At 36.4% G+C, this 11221-nt stretch overlaps 1 non-coding gene across 1 annotated transcript; it reads left to right on the top strand.

Moving 5' to 3' along the window:
* Nucleotides 1-8588: 8588 nt before the first annotated feature.
* TRNAN-GUU (transfer RNA asparagine (anticodon GUU)) lies at nt 8589-8662 on the top strand. Its single transcript has one exon. It is a non-coding gene; the product is annotated as a tRNA-Asn (tRNA).
* Nucleotides 8663-11221: the final 2559 nt, after the last annotated feature.

The raw sequence follows: 11221 nt of genomic DNA, 5'->3' as shown, positions 1-11221 counted from the left end.
ACCTACCAACTTGAAAAAGAGGGTATATGTTACACTTTGTTACCCATGGTTGAAAAGAATGTTCCAAAGGCCCCAAAAACAAATGAAAAAAATTTCCTTACTATTACACATCATCATGCTGAATTTGTAAAAGAATGTAAGGATACCCGCAAGGTACATTTGTTGGTAGTAAAGGGAGAAGACATGAATAAGACCCTAGAGGGGAATAAAATTCCAGTGGAAGTGTAGGGACTACTTGATGAGTTCCATGATGTAGTTCCAGATAAGTTGCCAAATGAACTCCCACCCATGAGAGATATACAACATCATATTGATTTTGTTCCAGGAGCTAGTCTACCTAACCTCCCACATTACAGGATGAGTCCTAAAGAGAATGAAATTCTACGGGAAAAGTTAGAAGAATTGTTAAAAAAGGGACACATTCAAATTAGTATGAGTCCTTATGCAGTACCAGCATTATTAACACCAAAGAAGGATGGAAGTTGGAGGATGTGTGTTGACAGTAAGGCCATTAATAAAATTACTATTAGCTACAAATTCCCCATTCCTAGGCTGGACGACATGCTAGATTAGCTTAATGAAGCTGTGGTTTTCTTAAAAATCAATCTCAGGAGTGGATACCATCAGATCAGAATCTGCCCCGGAGATGAATGGAAGGCAACCTTCAAGACTAGAGATGGCCTATTCGAGTGATTAGTCATGCCGTTTGGACTAACCAACGCACCCAGCACATTCATGAGGCTGATGAACCAGGTACTACGTCCCTTTATTGGTAAATTTGTTATGGTATATTTTGATGATATTTTAATTTATAGAAAATCTATCATTGAGCACATTGGACATATTAGGGAGGTCCTAAAAGCATTAAGGGAAAATAAGTTATATGTAAATTTGAAGAAATGCACTTTTATGAGTGCCAATTTGTTATTCCTGGGATTCATTTTGAGCAAGAATGGAATTAAAGTAGATGAAGAAAAGGTGAAAGCCATTAGGGAGTGGCCGACCCCATCAAATGTCACAGATGTAAGACACTTTCATGGGTTAGCAACTTTCTACAGGTGATTTATTAAACATTTTAGCAGTATTGTAGCTCCCATCACTGAATGTTTGAAAAAGGGAAAATTTCAATGGGGGGAAGAACAAGAGCAAAATTTTTCTCTCATAAAAGAAAAGTTATGCACTGCTCTTGTCCTTGCCTTACCAGATTTTGATAAATTATTTGAAGTTGAATCTAACGCCAGTGGAGTTGGCATAGGGGTTGTATTGTCCCAAGAAAAGAGACACATTGCTTTCTTCAGTGAAAAGTTATGTGAATCCAAGAGAAAGTGGTCCACTTATGACAAAGAGTTCTATGATGTGGTAAGAGCCTTAAAAACATGGGAACATTATTTAATTGCAAAAGGATTTGTTCTTTACATTGACCACCAGGCCCTAAAGTATCTCAGTGGGCAGAAACAATTAAGAAGTGATTTGCATGCGAGATGGTCTGCTTTCCTTGACAAATTCCCATACAAAATTGTGTATAAGGCTGGACAACAAAATAAAGTGGCTGATGCCCTTAGTAGACGTGTAGCACTCATCAAGACCCTCAGTATTGAGATTGTGGGTTTTGAGTGCTTAAAAGACCTATACACGCAGGATGAGGACTTCCAACAGGTATGGGAGAAATGCGTGAATCGATAGCCAGCAGATGATTTTTACATTTATGATGGGTTCCTTATGAAGGGGGAACAACTGTGCATCCCTTGCACCTCCCTCCACGAAAAAGATCATTAGGGATCTGCATGGGGGTTGATTAGCAGGACACCTGGGAAGGGACAAAACAATTGAACCAGTTAAGGGGCGATACTACTGGCCGAAATTAAGAAGGGATGTGTCCACTATTGTGAGTAGATGTTATATTTGTTAGACAGTCAAGGGACAAACCCAAAATACTGGTCTCTACATACTTCTACCCGTTCCTACTGCTATTTCAGAAGACTTGTCCATGGATTTTGTGCTAGGCTTGCCAAAAACCCAAAGAAATATGGACTCCGTCTTCGTAGTGGTTGACAGGTTCTCTATGATGGTTCACTTCCTTCCATGCAAGAAAACGACAGATGCATCAATGACAACCAAATTATTTTTCAGGGAGATTGTTCGTTTACATGGGGTACCAAAGACTATTACATCAGATCGAGATACAAGGTTCTTAAGTCACTTTTGGATGACCCTGTGGAAGTTATTTGACTCATCACTAAATTTCAGCAGCACAGCCCATCTGCAGATAGATGGACAAACAGAGGTGGTGAATCGGACCCTTGATAATTTAGTTTGTAGTATCTGTCGAGAGAGACCGAAGTAGTGGGATTTCATCATAGCACAGGCCGAGTTCGCATATAATAATGCAGTCGACAGCTCTACAAGTAGGTCTCCCTTCTCCATTGTCTACATGAAGGTTCCTAATCATGCACTGGACTCAGTGAAGCTACCTAGAATGCCCGGTGTCAGTACCTCTGCAGAACAGATGGCAAACCAGATCCAATCCATCCAAGAAGTGGTGAAGTAGAGACTGGAACAAACCAACGCCAAGTACAAGTTGGCAGCAGACAGGCATCGTCGGCACCAAGTATTTAACGTCGGTGATGAAGTTATGGTATTCTTGAGGAAGGAAAGGATTCCTGTGGGAAAGTACAACAAGCTACAGCCTCAGAAGTACAGTCTATACAAAATCATGAAGAAAATCAACGACAATGCTTATGTCGTGGACCTACCAGATCATATGAATATCTCCAAAACATTCAATGTTGTTGACCTTCATCGCTACCTACCAGAGATGACACTCAGGGTCGAGTTCTTTCCAAGTGGGGGAGAATGATGGAGGCCCACCTCATCATGGAGGCCCATCTTACCATATGGGTGGCAGTTCATAGGATTAGGGAGCTTGCAGGATAAGGATAATTCAAGAATTCAAGATTATCCCATAATTCAAGAATTCAAGATCCATTAAGAATTCAAGATAAATCAAGAAATCAAGAATCCAAGATAATTCAAGAATTCAAGATACATCCAGATCCAAGATTCAAGGAAGGCATGCACTCAGGGAGATCAGACGGTGGAGATCAATCCCAGGAGTGTTCGAACCTATCAAGACAAAGATCAAGATCAAGAAGAGTTCAATCCTTGCAGATTAGAGATCTATCACAATTTTTCTTTCCTAGTTATTCTACATTTTTCAGATGTATTATAAATATTGTTAATTCCAAGCTAATAGACACTTCAATTTTTTGCCACCTTTTCTCTCTCCTCTAGAGATTTACGTTTAGCTTCGCTAGAAGCTGGTGTTCGTCCGGTGCTTGCATAGCCAGCCTGGTTTTCTTTGCTTCCACGCTGCGTCATGTGTGAGCAATGTTTAAAACATGATGGTGTTTGCATTCAACCACCCCATTTTGTTGAGTGACAATGCAACTATATACGGTAAGACAAGGGAATATTTATGAGCCACTATAGGAAGGAGGTCCATGAATAGTATTTGACTCTTGACATGCAAGAGTGAATCATTGAGGCCCATAAAAATTGCATAAGTTGCTGTTGTTGGTGGTATGATGGGGCATTATAGGTGTAGGTGACAGTGGCAAGTGTAGCAAGTTCATCTTTTTGATAGAGGGTAGCAATGGCTCTCGTTAGTAAATACAAGGGCCATTACTAGGGATAAATGATCCTTTAGATCTTTCCACACATCCCTAGTAGGGGTAGCATATAGGACAGTCAGTGCTAAATCTCAGTACCATCCACAAAGCCAAGTTTGTTCTTGGCATCTAAAGCCATTATTCTATTGGTTGTATTTGGTCATGACTTCATTGTTGGCGAATCTGGAACTAAAGACTTGTCAAATATCTTATGTGGATTAACTTCAACATTGCAGGTGATTTTTTCTTAGTAGGTTTATTTAAAGTCTGGATTAAGTAGTTTTTTTAAGACCGTGATAGATAAACTTATTTACACATTATTTTTGCAGGAGAATAATAATAAGAGTGCTAGTACTTTTGAATATCAACCACTTGGAGAATAAATTTGATGAAAAGAATTTTCCTTTGAGACTTCGGCATTTTTTATTTAAGTGTTTTTTTTTTTTTTGGCATTAAATTTTGATGAGTTGAAGATGTTATCTTTTAGAAACCAATGAATACATATGTATGTGATGGATGGATTTAAGATTGTCTATTGATTGAATTGAATGAACAAATGAATGACCATAATAAATTATATATAAAATATGTTATATGGATTAGGGTTGTTCACGAGTCGAGTTGGGTCAGTTTACTAGTTTTTTTTTTTTTTTTCAACTAACCCAACCTGGTCAAATTACTTAAAGGGTAAACCAAAACCAACCTGCTATTAAGCAAAACCGACCCAAACATAAAGGCTCGGTTTGGCTGTTAAAAAAACCTACCAATGCACCACACTGAAGTTACTACACATCATTTCAATTTTCAGCCATAAATTAAACTGAACATCACTAATAATAAAACTTAAACCTGTAATTGAACAATGAACATCACTAATAAAGCCATCTTAGCTTTTAATAAATCTTAAACCTATAAGTTTGTGAACTGAACTGAACATCATTTCAGCCATAATAATGATCTTCATGCTATAACAGAACATCATTTCAGCCATAAACTGAACTGAGCATCACAATAAAAATGGAATATAAAATCTAAATCCAACTGTACATTATGCTTTAAGTATTTATCCTTTTAAATAATTGTAATAAGAATATTGAAATTATTAATTTTATCTAAAATTGCTAAGTGCAACACAGTGCATATTTATACATATTATTTTCTTGGTATGGATCTGGTACCAATAAAACACTACCAACACTGTCCCAATAGGCTACTACAGCCACACACTGGGAACATCACCATGGAACTGTAAAGGTTTGTTAGGTTAGTGTTGGTAGCATTTATTGGAAGCGCATTTGAACTTGATTTTTCTAGTCAACTAGATTTTTCACGGGTGAGCTCAGATTTACGCCAAGCAGAACGCATGCTGACATGGTGATAGCATGGCATCTAGCCCATATTTTGTATGTTACATTTATGGATTGAGATGTGCTCCTCGTGCACCTCACACCGTATATTGGAAACATCTCAAACGTATAATAACACATAAATATGACACATGTTTACCATACACGGTGAGATGTGCCTGTGAGATCAGTACGATGACTGCTTTGTGAGGAGTATATCTAGATTCACATTAATGACAGAGAGATGTTTCTAGAGCCTAGAGGTGTAAATCAGGCTGTGCCACCTATGGCCCGGAATGATTGTGTTGACTGTGCTAGACGTAGGGTTTTAGGTCCGTGGTCTGGGCCGGCATAGCACGACCAAGCGGGTTATGTTGCCTGTGGCCCACGTGCTGATACAGCCTAGCCCGTGGCCTGGCCCGGCCCGTTCCAACATGACCATATAAATTATTTATATATATTTATATATAATATATTATATATTATATTATATAAATTATAATTATATAATAACATAATATATAATATATTAATAAAATAAACAATTATTTTCAATTTTATTATATTAACTTATTTAATTATTGTATATATAAATAATTGTATACATCAAAATTCATATAAAATTTTAATTTTAAGTGTTTTTCAATTTTTTTAAATAAATAGATTTGGATTGTTCCATGACTGGCCTGGCCCAAGGCTTGGCCCATGGGCCAACCCGGCCCATGGCACCACACCACATGGCATGGGCCTACACGAGCTTGGGCCATGGGCTGTGCTGAATCGACCCCACGTTATACCAGGGGAGGGCGGCACGGCCCATGGGCTGGCACAGCATGGGCCGGCACAGGCTTGGATCGTGGGCCGTGCCGAGTGGACCTCCCAAGTTATCCCAAGGAGAATGGCCGATCCGACATGTATGGTTGTATGTTGTCAATGTGTTTAACGTGCTTTTCGTTGGCATCAGAACCCATCGCTCTACAGCCTACAAGTATGGAGGTTTATGGCAATTTGTCTAAAGCAAGTCTTCTTTCTAGTTTCTAAGGGTTGCTTAAAGTGACCTAACCATAAGTCTGTGTAACATGATAACGTGGAGAACCTACATTTCCTGTGTGCTTAATTTCGCTTTTCAAAATAAAGGTAAAGTTATTATTATTTTTCATGGAGTGTTATACCTCTAAATTATGCAAATCCGCTGTTTAAAAAAGCAAATGTATTATTTTTTTCTAAATGCAACGTTCTTAGACCCGGGCTGGATGTAGAAACATATTGGTGACTGGATCACACGTCTAGCGGTTCAACCATTCGGTTCATTCAAATAAAAATGTGAAAATTAAATAATAGAAAATATCAAATAGTCTCAACTGATTAGTTTTTTTAAAACTATTTCACATAACAATAAAAATAAGCATAAAACATAAATGTTAGAGGTTACAAAACCTATTAACACGAATTTGGGTTATATCTGACAAAATCAGCATTCTACAACCACAAAACCGTTGACTGCTGGTTCTTAATTTTAATGGTCTAACCATCCGGCCTAGTCTGAGTTTGACGATACTGCTCAAAATTACTATTACGTATATCTGTTGCTGAGTTAAAACATATTTTCACAACCAAAGCTCATCATTATTCCCACTCATTCAAATCCTCAATATGAGGAAAAGAATGTGACAGTTCACAAAGGCCCATCCAAATTTTAACAAATGCTCAGCCCATGCCCATCGGCCGTCCAAATTGCAGCCCTATTATGAGGGAGTTGCATTTCAGACACAAGGATGTTAGTAGGTGATGAAGTTCCCTTCACTTTCACTTAATCAGAATTATGGTGAAACAGATCTTCTGCGCACATAAACGTATACAGAGAGCTATGTATCAATCGCGCAAGTGAACATGCCAGTGTTGTGTACAAATGGGATCCACATGGACTCACATCACATGTGGATCCCATATGTATGGAAAAACACGAGTTCATATCTCAGCCCCACAATGCCCCACAGCACATCCCCATATATTGAGAACACCTCTCAATAATGTTATCATTAGCTCTAATATTATCATCACGAGATGTTTTCAATACACAGTAGGAATATATTGTGGGGCGTTGTGGGGCGGAGATGTGAACTCATGGAGCACTGGTATATTCACTCGGGAATGGTTACGTGGCCCATTATATATGTCTGTACCCATTTTACATGCCACAGACGATATCCACTGATCCACCGCACTTCCCCCAAACAGAGATAGGAAAGAAAGAAAAATCACACCCTCTTCGTTGCCATCCCAAGGTTTGCAAACAGTCCAGGTTGGGCCGCTACCTATTGATGCCCAAATCTTAAAAAAATGGCTCAGCATTGGCCAGATCCAGATACTCATTAAGCATACAACTTTCCAAACTTTCCAAGGGGTGATTTCGAGCTGAGCTGAATATTTAGTTATTCAAGCTCACTTCATTGAATTTGTGTTAGGCTCGAGCTTGATTCAAGATAAAGATTTGAGCTCGAGTTCAGATCAGTTTAAAGCTTGTAAGTTTGAGTTCGGCCCGGTTTGCGTTTGACTATAAATCAAGTTTTTTTCTAAAAAATAAAAGTTATAAATATATATATATATTTTTTATTTTATATACAAAAAAATTAGAATTAGAAAAATTATTTATTATTATACATATAAAAATAAAAAATATACATATAAAATGTTTTATTTTACATACAAAAAAATAAGTTATAAAAATTATTTACCATTATACATAAAAAAATAAAAATACTGTTATATATAATAAAAATTATTTATTATATATATTTATATGTTTATATGTATATGTATATGTATGTATATAATAAAAAATGTTTATTTATTATATTAGGCTCGATTAGGCTCACGAGCCAAGCTTCATTGCTCTCAAGCTCGGCTCGATTAGCAAATGAGTTTATATATCTGGCTCGAGTTTGGCTCAAATTTCAGTTTAAACCGAGCCGAACTCGAATAGCTTGTGAGAAGCTCGGCTCATGGCCACCCCTAATTCCAAGTAGGTTGCTGTCAACCTAAGCCTGAGTCTTTTGAAATTTTGTTCTAATGTTCCATAAGTTGAGTTCCATCATTCAGTTTGAATAGATGACCCGTTTTGATTTAGAAAAATAAATAAAATAAAAAATATCTAAAAATTATTGTTCAGGTTGACAGTTTGACTGCTGAATCAGCGGGTCACTAATGAAATCAACGGTTTTTGTAAAAACGGTTCGTATTGACATTTGGGGTGCGTTGGGTTAATTGAGCTGTGGTATTCTGGAAAAATAGTCAAAATAGCAGTAGTTTGGGCGTTTAAAAATCCCACAGATTTTTTAACGTCCTCGTGGGAGGCCCATCGCAGGAAGTAGAGAGGCCCATTCTATTTAGAGGTAAATAGAATGGAGTCACAACAACTATATATATAAAGAAAAGGAATAATTAATGATTGCTGGAATAGATCAATTGGTTAGAGCGTGTGGCTGTTTCTAGCGTAAATTTGATTTATGTAGGTTTAAATTTTTTTAGATTCTTAATTGAATGAAGAATGAAGAAAAAGAAAAGATTAATAATTGCTGGAATAGCTCGGTTGGTTAGAGCGTGTGGCTGTTAACCACAAGGTCGGAGATTCAAGCCCTTTTTCTAGCGTAAATTTAATTTTTGTAGGTTTAAATTTTTTAGATTATTAATTCAATGAAGAACGAAGAAAAATAAGGAATTAATAATTGTTATAACTAGTGGCCCCGTGCGTGGCAGATTTCAACTTCCCTCAGGGCAAAGCCCATTCGAACAGCCTTGCATTGAAAATATCTTCGTACTTAGGTGTTTTATTTCATAGAGATATTCCCACTCCAAAATTGCAAAAGGCAGTTGAAACGGTGTGGGTATGGATTTGCCTTGATAGAAGCCAATCTCTATGTGACAATTTTCTCTATCCCCGCCAAATACTCAGCCTCCCTGATAACGGGGGAGAGAGAGAGAGGTTTAGGAGAAATTTTATGAGGGGGTTGACTAAGTGATTGAGAGATTTGGAGTGGCACTCTAGGGTAGAAGAGAGGGCTGCTAGGTGGCTACATGGAAGGGCTAACAAGGATTATGGGAGAAAGGAGAGAGGTTTAAGGAGAGAAGAGAGAGGGGGAATGGGAAAAGGAGAGGCCTGCTAAGGTGGGACCTAATCGCTTTATAATATAGTATACACTAGCATGGAAGCCCCTGCAAAAAAAATGCCATTTGGACATACAATAGTAGGTTATATTTTTCTTAAATAAAATAACTATGACTATATTATTATGAATCATAAATAACTATAGTGGGCCCCAATTTGGTTTAGCATTGTCAATAAGTCAAGAATAGGTAGAACCAATCTTGAACCAATTATTTAATTGGAAAGAAATCAAAGAGATGATTATATTGAAAACAATAGTTAAAATAATACTAAGATATTTTTATATTAATAAGTTAAGCATTTTTAACTAATATTATCTTATTTATTATTTATCAAATTTACTATTTCAAACATGAAACATGATAAAAATTTCAAGAAATATAAAAAATTATATATTTTATAAAATATTCAGTTCCAGACTTGAACCAGTTATGGACAAGTAAAAACAAGAATTGATCCAATAACTAATCAAGACAAAATCATAAAACCAACACCGTTATAATTATGTTTAGTCAATTTAGCTCCATGAGGATAGACACAACCCATTGGTTCAACCCAAACTAGTTTTTCTTAAATAAATTAATGTTCATATAATAATTTATTAAATTGAATAAGATAAATAAATGAATACATAAAAGTTTATTGGGATGGGACTGGTATAGGCTATCTTTTTTCTTTGATAAGTGAAGAAGTGTACTACACACAATGGGGTGTAGTTCATCCCCAAAAATCCGCAAAACAAATAAGAAGAAGGGAAGGGGGAAGGGAGGAGATACAAAGGTCTAGGGAAGAGGTAGAAGAAGAAAGAGCTTCATGAGCAAGCCAATCTTCTACTTGGTTAGCTTCTCTAAAAATATGCTGGTATGGAAGACCTCCTTTGAACATAACTCTCCTCCTCAAGCATCAAGAGATGACATTCAAATTCCAAGGAACTTCTACCTTTTTGTTAAGGTACAAGATGACCAAGAATGAATTGCCCTCGATTATAAAGGGAAACTCCCTATAGTTTATCGCTTGAATATGGACTGCCCATGCAACCCATGCTTTCACCTGGTTGATGGCACATGTACCAAATTTATAAGCTTTAACCGCTAGCACCCGACCAAGATGATCACGAAAAATAGCCCTAAATATTGCACTCGAGGGGAGAGAATAATTTGTTAGTAAATTATTTTTAAATAAATAAATGTTTATTAAAATGTCTCTCTCTTAGTGTCAAATCTCTTTTACTTTGCTAATTTATTTTATTAAAATAGTTAATTTTATTAAATAAATAAATTTTTAGATAATAATAACAATAAAATAAATAAATGAATAAATAAAAGTTGAGATAGAGAATAGGTGGAGAGAGAGAATCAGGCAAAAGTGAAGAAAGATGGCATTTTATTTATAGGATGACATAAATAATTATGTGGCACTCATATAATTTTCGAATGCCATAGATTCAATTACATAAAGAGATTTGTCTTATATGTGACTCCTATAATTTTTGCATATCATAGGGGCAATTACATGGTGAGGTAAGGATGGTGCATTTCTCTTACATATGACATCTTTATAATTTTCAAATATTATATAGTCAATTATATAGGGAGGTTTGTCTTATATGTGTCATTCTTGTAATTTTTGAGTACTATAGAGTAAAGAGAGGTGGGAGAGAGTAAAAGATAAAAGGGAGGGAGAAACACACATCATTAAATTAGAGCATACTTGTCAAACCAATAGCATGTCATGTGTCAACCTCCAAATGCCGTCATACACCTCCCCAATGCTTTAAGTATATACTTATAGATAATATAGATATGTACTATTTTAAATATTTGAGAAAATTCCCGATTAGTACCCTGCACTTTGGGACTAGTGTCACTTTGGTCCCTATGCAATAATTCAATACTTGAACTTTCAAAACATGCCAGTCCAATACCTACCGTTAACCAGTCTGTTAACCAGTCATTAAGTGGCATTTGAAAAGACACAAATGCCCTTCAAGTGTTATCTAATTTTCTTTATAAAAAATCCGAACATTGATAAAAAATGAACAG

This window comes from Nelumbo lutea, chromosome 2 (assembly GCF_056320005.1).
Source record: "Nelumbo lutea isolate HS-2025 chromosome 2, American lotus-T2T, whole genome shotgun sequence".
NCBI lineage: Eukaryota > Viridiplantae > Streptophyta > Magnoliopsida > Proteales > Nelumbonaceae > Nelumbo > Nelumbo lutea.
This window is presented reverse-complemented; position numbering and strand designations above follow the sequence as displayed.